This window comes from Aedes albopictus, chromosome 2 (genome assembly GCF_035046485.1).
Source record: "Aedes albopictus strain Foshan chromosome 2, AalbF5, whole genome shotgun sequence".
Taxonomy (NCBI): domain Eukaryota; kingdom Metazoa; phylum Arthropoda; class Insecta; order Diptera; family Culicidae; genus Aedes; species Aedes albopictus.
In genome coordinates, this window is record NC_085137.1 from 375,333,680 (window position 1) to 375,342,438 (window position 8,759).

The window sequence follows — 8,759 nt, forward strand, 5'->3', positions numbered from 1 at the left end:
TGTTCCTGTTGTAAAATACGAAGTACTGTTTAAGCCGCATGAACAATTGGCTTGCCAGACCTAAAACTTTTTCCAAATTTTTCGGTTCTGATGTCCCCTATCATCCAGCACATCTGTCCCCTGCTCAGCGTTGAAAAATTGCGGTACCGGAAGTGATACTAGTACACAATTCTCAAAACGAGAACTTTTTGGAACACCATTTGTGCAGAATTTATCTGCTAGTCGCTAAGCTAATCCAATCCATCGCTCAAAATTTCTCACTTTTTTCGTTTTCTTTGAATGTGTTGCCGAAGTGAACAATGTTTTTACACACTGAGCAAAAATTCACCATTTTTTGTTTAGTTTTAACTCTAAACTATTGGTAAACAGATGTCCACTTTCTTTAATGAACAGTCCTTATGTAAAAAGTAGGCATTGAGAAAATGGCCTCTGAAGTTTTTAAATTTGATTTCTATGCGAAACTCTAAAAAATCGTCATAAATTGAAAACTTCTGCGATCATCATGAAACTTTCACATATTGTTTAAAACGTCAAAACGAAACAGTGAAAAATATAAAACTGGCCAAAATAATGTTAGGTTTTGTACTAGAGAGTGCACAAGTTCGTAATGGGACTGACTTGCGATTACATTTCATTATGGCACAAACTGACTTGGTGTTGTTTTTCAATTTTACTGAATAAACTATATATTTTTTTGCACGCAACTGAAAGATCATCCGAAGAATGCTCGAAAACGGCCATTAACTCATTTTTGCCCAAAATGCAGATGGGACTGACTTGCGATTCACGGCAGTGTAACTTTTCGAAAAAAAATGCAAAAATTTTACTGTTAGTTGATCAACTAGTTGTGCATCAATAGTCAAAATATGAGAAAGATCAGGCCGTTCTGCATGAAGTTAGAACAATTCTAGAAAATGTCATAATTATTCGATACCCAACTTTGAACTGTTATATCTCCAGATTCAATACCCCGATGGCAATGAAATTTCAAGCGTTTATGACTCATATAATGCGCTTTAAAAAAAATTGACTTAACTTGCAGAGTTGTTACAACAGCGCGGATTTCGCGAATTCCGCGGATTTCGCGATTTTTGCGGATTTGGCGCGGATTTACCCATGGAATTTGGCCCTCGCGTGGATTTGGCGCGGAATTGATTTTTGTAGTGTGTACAGCGAAATACCTATTTGAATTAGAAATTATGAAAGTAAATATTTGTTTAACCCTCCTAAGATGTTAGAGTTTTTGCACCACGATAGCGTAGTGTACGTTCAGCGTGCCTGACTGGGTCATGTTGACCTTAACATCCTACTAGTGAAGAATTTGGAACAAGTTTTTGTTTTGGTTTACGGCAATCGTTTACGAATTTCATCAGCTCTTCAAAATATTTCTTTGAAGAAATTGTTCAACGATTCTTCCAATTCCATTGCGGGTATGATGTGCATCTTTATTTAACTTTCGAGTTCTCGTTTCTCAAACAAAAATCAAATTTGTTTCTAGCAATTCCTTCGAATTTCGACTGTTGGTTATGTTGGGAGGTATGGCGTCCAGTCTTTGGAGGAATAACTCAAAAATGGATTGTTAAGCTTTCATCCGACGTTTCGGTCGCTATATTGCCCCTTTTCTGGGAATTAACTATGCTCTGTTTTATCGTAAGTATGAGCCCACTGCATAGTCCACATTCGTCCCAGACGTAACGTATCGTCCGCCGCCGGTGGCGGTGTTCCTTCAAATGTAATATCCGAAAGATATCCGTCTATCGGAAGCCGAAAGGGTAATAGTAATCTGCCCGAGTTACTGGTACAATTTTGAAAGGCACCAGCTATATATTTTGAAGAGATTTGAAGGGTATCCTAGAGGAAACTGCTAGTAAAAACTTTGGCGAAAAACTCTGGGGGATCTCTGTCGGCATTCCTGGATATATTACTGCAGGAATTCTTGGAGAAACTCCTAAAAAATCCAGGAAAACCCTGTAGGAATTTCAAAGGACTCCAGCAAGTAAATCTTGAAAATTGTCAACATTGTCCTTCTAGGATTTTTCCAGTGATTATCCATTTTAAGGGACGTTTTCCTCTGGGCAGAGGCACAACCTTGTGATCAGCTTGATTGCTGTCAGGTCTCGGGGCTTAAATGTATCTTTACTCTACAGAGAAAGATGCACACTCGTGGTGCCAAAAAGAACCGATACTTTTCGTGATCAAACGAAGAAGTGTCACGGCTCTTTTTTGTTGTTTTTGATATATTTGATTTCTATTTCCATAAGGAAGGAGGTTGTTACACAATTTATCCTTCTATTTTTTTAAATTATTATTAACCAAGCCTCCAATATTGAAGACACAAGATCAAAAACCACAAGAAGAGCTGTTTATGCTAGTTCACTAAACATGGTGCTTGATCGCCAAATTTGTTCATTTTGTGTGAAAATATTCAAAAAATAAAGTAAATCACGTTGACAATTTAATTAACAACACATTCTTTTACAGCTCAATTCGCAAAATCAATCTCCCACCTTTCCTCATCCTTAAGGCCACGCAAAATTTTAAAGCACATGGCTAAAGAGGTTGCAATACCTACTCCCAAATTCCACGGTGTATTATGGACGATGTGAGTTCTTGGACTTGCATTGGAGACTTGGCCCCATGATCCCCTTGTGCATCAATAAAATAAAATAAGATTACTCATTTTAAGGGACGTTTTCTCAGGTTTTGCCAAGTATTCTCCTTGGAAAATTACTCACTGAAGATTCATTCAAGAACTACTAAGACATTACTCAAAAAATGTTCGAAGTGATCTTATGAGAATTTTTCATTAGTATCCTTTTCAAGTTCATACTGGTTTCAAAAAATTCTTTTAAAAAAATTGTTCGGGTTACTGTCTCCAAAAATATTAAGTAATACTTAAAGAAAGCCAAGAAAGTTCCATTCTGTTTATTTCAAAGATTTTTTTTTCAGTTTCTTATAAAATTTCTTCAGTTTTTTTTTTAATATTTTTCCCACGAATACACTACCTAGTTCTTGGAATGTTTCTCCTGAGATTTTGTCTTGAAAATTCTTTTTCAAAAATCGCCCAATGGATCTTTAAGAAATGTTTTTGGAAAAAAAAATAACAAAAGTTTTGCCGAAACGTCTTCAAACTCACTTTCAGAAAGCATGAGTTGCGTTGATTTACGAATCAAAAGTTTATTCTTCATCCAGCAGTCCATTCCAGTTAAATGGATTTAATGGATTTCTTCAATAAGGTGAAGAAAGAAAAAAAATACCTTCACGCTCTCGCGGATTTGGCGCGAATTTATTTCCAGTATCGCGCGGATTTGGCGCGGATTCAAATTTAGCTCGCGCGGATTTGGCGCGGATTTTTTTCCACACTTCTCGTAACAACCTCTCTCTCTCTCTCTTCTTGGCGTAACGTCCTCCTGGGACAAAGCCTGCTTCTCAGCTTAGTGTTCTATGAGCACTTCCAGAGTTATTAACTGAGAGCTTCCTCTGCCAATGACCATTTTGCATGTGTATATCGTGTGGCAGGCACGAAGATACTCTATGCCCAAGGAAGTCAAGGAAATTTCCTTTACGAAAAGATCCTGGACCGACCGGGAATCGAACCCGTCACCCTCAGCATGGTCATGCTGAATACCCGTGCGTTTACCGCCTCGGCTATATGGGTCCTAATGAAATTATTGATAAGAAAGAAAGTTATAACGATTAAGTTTATTGTAGGATATTTTAGTAAATTGGTCTAACTTTAACCCTCTAATACCCAAATTTTTGATTTTGATCTAAATATCATTTTTCGTCATCTAAAATCGATTTAAACATGTTTTGGAAGATGATTCTTTTTAATTCTCGATTTCGTGAATTTCAGTTTTTGATTTTTCTAATTTTTATTTTTGAACATCCCCACACTTTTATATTTTTCCTGGAAGCCAATTTGGGGAACGGATTTTGAGATTTGAGATGAAAACATTTTGAGATTTTATGATTATTGTTGAAATATTATTATTTTAATTTTTTTTCGCAGGAAATTTTATTTTCCGTGTAATTTTAAGGAAAATAATTTTAGAGTATACCGTATTACCCCGCTAATACGACACCGACTGTTGTCGTATAACCGGGGTAAACTTTTAATTCGACAAACTGGTCACCCTACACCACCATGCTCATTGAAATTTGGCAACTCTATTTTTGTTTTTGTTTTGATTTCCGGCTTTGTTATAAAACATAATTTTATCAAATATTGCGGTGGCGCGAATGAAAAGCTCGTTCTTTCTACGATTGTTGCCATCCTCAGTTCATTCCGGTTGGTCTCCAGGCGGTTTGGGTGTTGAATAGCACCAACTCAGAACTTCCGAAATTTGCGACTGCAAGAGGAGTTGCTGCGGGTGCGAGTATAAGCGCAATATCAAACTGTTTTGCATTTACAGTGTACATCGCTGTGACATTTGAGCACTTTTTGATTCGACATGTGTCGTATAAGCGGGGTACGAATTAAAAAGTGTCGTATTAAAACGTGTCGAACCAGAGGAGTAAGACGGTATTCGATTCCCTTAAACTATTAAACAAGGATAGAATGATTTGGGAAAAATTTAAAATATGTTAATTGTAGCGATTCAATACAAAATAAACAATGACTTCTAAAAGGTGAGTAAAACATCAATTTTTCAATGATTTTTAAAAAATGTAAATATGCTTTAAAATACACCAAAAACAATTTTGAGATATACAGAACAGTCCTTAATATCAGCCAAAAATATAAAAAAAATGATATTTCACGAAATGAAAATTACAAATATGCTCAAACTATACCCCATCTAAAGGCGGGATTGGGTATTAGAGGGTTAATGCACTTCTCATTTCTTTTTCAATTTATTGCCGGTTATTTTGTCACGTCCTCTTGAAACATATTCATATTGAAGTCAATTGGAGGGAATTCAAATTAACTATAATAACCTTCTCGAATTTTGAACCGATGTTGAAATTTCCGATAATTTGGTGTTATATCAGAAAAATAATCTAAACGTTATAACTTTCTTCCGTGTTAACTATTTGAAGTTTTGTCAAAAGTTTTTCAAAGCTTATCATATAAGTCACGAACGAACAAAATTTCATTGAATTTGGTTCATTGAACCCGGAATTTATAACACTTCAAAGTTGGCTATCGAATAATTATGACTTTTTCTAGAATTTTTCTTACTTCATATAGAATACCGTCTTACCCCTCTGGTTCGACACGTTTTAATACGACACTTTTTAATTCGTACCCCGCTTATACGACACATGTCGAATCAAAAAGTGCTCAAATGTCACAGCGATGTACACTGTAAATGCAAAACAGTTTGATATTGCGCTTATACTCGCACCCGCAGCAACTCCTCTGGGAAGATTCAAAAATTACGTCCATCGTTTTTCGGGATTTCTAGACCCCCCCTCCCCCCTCTGTCACGCAATTTCCCTATACCCAATACACGTACTGTCACACTTTTCTAGACCCCCCCCCTCCCCCAAATGTTGGACGTAATTTTTGAACGTTCCCTCTTGCAGTCGCAAATTTCGGAAGTTCTGAGTTGGTGCTATTCAACACCCAAACCGCCTGGAGACCAACCGGAATGAACTGAGGATGGCAACAATCGTAGAAAGAACGAGCTTTTCATTCGCGCCACCGCAATATTTGATAAAATTATGTTTCATAACAAAGCCGGAAATCAAAACAAAAACAAAAATAGAGTTGCCAAATTTCAATGAGCATGGTGGTGTAGGGTGACCAGTTTGTCGAATTAAAAGTTTACCCCGGTTATACGACAACAGTCGGTGTCGTATTAGCGGGGTAATACGGTAGCTCAATCTTTCCCAAAATGGAACCATTGATGCACGACTAGTTGAACTACTTACAGTAGAAATTTGAGATTTTTATGCACTTTTCGAAAGGTTTCATTTTTTGAAAAGTGAAACTTTTGCCCGATCATTTTGTCTATCCCCTGTACATCGAAAATGATGATTATTCATAACGTAAACTCAAAAGTGCTGAAAAGTTATATGGGGCTGTCATGCACGTGCGAGAAGTGTTCTACAGTTAAATTTTCATCGACTTGTATAATTTCTTTATTGGGGCTACGCCACCGCGATAGTATGGGCACGACTCAGCCATTGACGTAACTAGGATTTTTTTCGGAAGGGGCCCAGGGGGAGGGGGCTGACTTGATATGACTTTTAAGCAGCCTGGTATGTGAATATGCAAATCAGCATAGATTTTTTGAGGAATCAAAATGACTGTTTTAGATTTCTTTCTAGTTTCGTAAACTATATGAGTATAAACAATTCCTTCAGGATTTTTTTCCATAGCTTGCCGCAGTGATTCCATCATGGATTCCTCCAGTGATTCCTTACAGAATTCATCTAGAGATTTCAGCAGACATTTCTTCAGGGATTTGTTGTGGGATATCTTTAAAGGTTCCTCCAGTGATTGTTCCAGTGTTTTTTTTTTCGAGTTTTCCTTCAGGAATTTCTCCGGAGAACCTTAAAGATATTTCTGCGAAAATTCACAGATTTCTTTATATATTTCTTCTAGAATTCCGCTAGAGATTTTTCAAATAATTCAATTTGGAATTATTCGAAATATGTTTGCAGGAATGTCTTATGAAGAGTCTTTCAGAAAATTTTACTACAGATTATTGAAAAATATTTATCCATGATAAGCAAATTTTGTACAAACAATCCTTTAGGAATCCATACAAGTATTTCTATAATGATTCGTCCAGAAATTACTGAGGACATGGATTTATTCAAATTTTTTTAGTTTTTAAATTCTTTATCCTGGTATTAATACAGAAAATCTTCCAGATATTCGCTAAGAACGCTCTTCTAAAATTCCCCAAGGAATTCCTTATGGGATTGCTTCTGGGATTCCTTTTAAGGTTTCTTCAGAAATTCCTGCAAGAATTCCTCCAGGGATTAACCCAGATTGTTCTTATATAATTCTTTCAGGAACAATGTCAGAGATTATTAACTCTTCTTGGATTTCCTCGAGGAATTCCTCCTGAAATTCTTTCAGAAAATCCTCCTGGAATTAATCCAAGGTTTGCTCCAGAAACTGCTTAGAGATTCCCTTGAGAATTCCTTTTAAAATTGCTTCTAAGTTTCCTCTAGGAATTCCTTCAGGAACTGCTAGAGGGATTCCTCCAAACTCTACCTACCCTTTCAAGGCTTCCTTCAGGATTACCTCAAGAATTTCAGCGATTTTTTCAGTACTTCCTCCTGGGATTTCTTCAGAAACTCCTCCAGGAAATTATTCAGGAATTGCTCCTTGGATTCCTTCAGGAATTCCAAGAAATAAAGAGATTCCTCCTGGTATACTTTTGCTAGGGATTCGTACAGGGTTTACCCCAGGCATACCTGCAAGATTCCTCTATGGATTTCTCCAGGAATTCTTTCAGGGATTGCTTCGCGAGTTCTTAAAGGGATTGGTCTAGAACTCCTGTAGTAATTCTTGCAGAAATTGCTCTCGGGATTTTTTTTTTTCAAAAATTTAGTCAGGGCTCACAGTCACACATTTCAGAAATCCGTCCATTATCTTTTCCAGGGATTCACCCAAGAATTTGTCCAGGATTACCCGAAAATTAATCTAACTAACTAATAACATAGACCATTTGGATCTTGTACAGTGTGACAAGTTGAGAATAATCCCCAAAAATTATCAATTTAAGCACATACAGGAGGTGGCCAAAATGTTTGGGATAGGTAACTTTTTTTTCTCCCACAAAAAACTCATCATGCGATTGTACGACATTTCCCCGAAAACCAGTTCCCCAAATGAAGTTTCCCCGATAGTTTATTCCCCGAATGTACCATTTCCCCGAAAAATGTTTCCCCGAATGTACCGTTTCCCCGAGGAGATTGCATATGCCATTTAACATTGACCCAATGCTCAACTAGGGGGATCAAGTCTTTAGGACGAAGTACACTTAGCCAAAGTACGTCAGACTGAAGTACGTTAAGCCGAATGGGCTGCTCAGCTGAAGTTCATAGGGTAGAATGGATCAGTAGGCCGTCTTTCTAATTTTCTTCATCAACAAAGTTAAAATATGTTTTCGAAGTCCTAGACAACCAGTTCATTTAGGTCCCTTGAGTTTTTTTTTTACATTCCTCGAATCTAGGGCATTCTATGGATACTGGGATATATTTCCATGATTTAACAATATTCTTTTATCCTTTCCCTTTTCTCATATACCGAAGTACTGATGATTAATTGATCACTCTGCCAACATTCCATCTGAAAATTTCGCTTCTTTTTAAAACACGCAGTTGTTTTTAGTTGTAATATTGCATTCCTTATTGGTAGTAATATATTAAACCACTGATTGTCCCAGGACAGATTTACCTTCTTTGAGAAGTCGGCTATTCTTTTGAATATTTGGTTTTTGAATATTGAATATTTGATCAAACAGAGTTTTTTTTTTTATGGTTTTCAACTCAACCGGACTGATGCCCGTCCGGCGTAATGACTCTTTCAGCCTAATGAACTAACGTACTTCGACCTGACATACTTCTGCCTGAAAATCCAACACCGTCTTTTTGGCTAAATTGATAACCTTTCACTTATTAAAATTTTCCTTCTTTCAAACATAGGCTGTTCTTTCAAGTTGAACTGCTCAATTAATCATCAGTAATTCGACTGCTGCTATATTTATTTATTTATTTTTTGTGTTTGTGACCAACTGTTCTAGTATCTATAGGCGTTATAGTAGAAATCTTTATCAAAGATTCTCCCTACT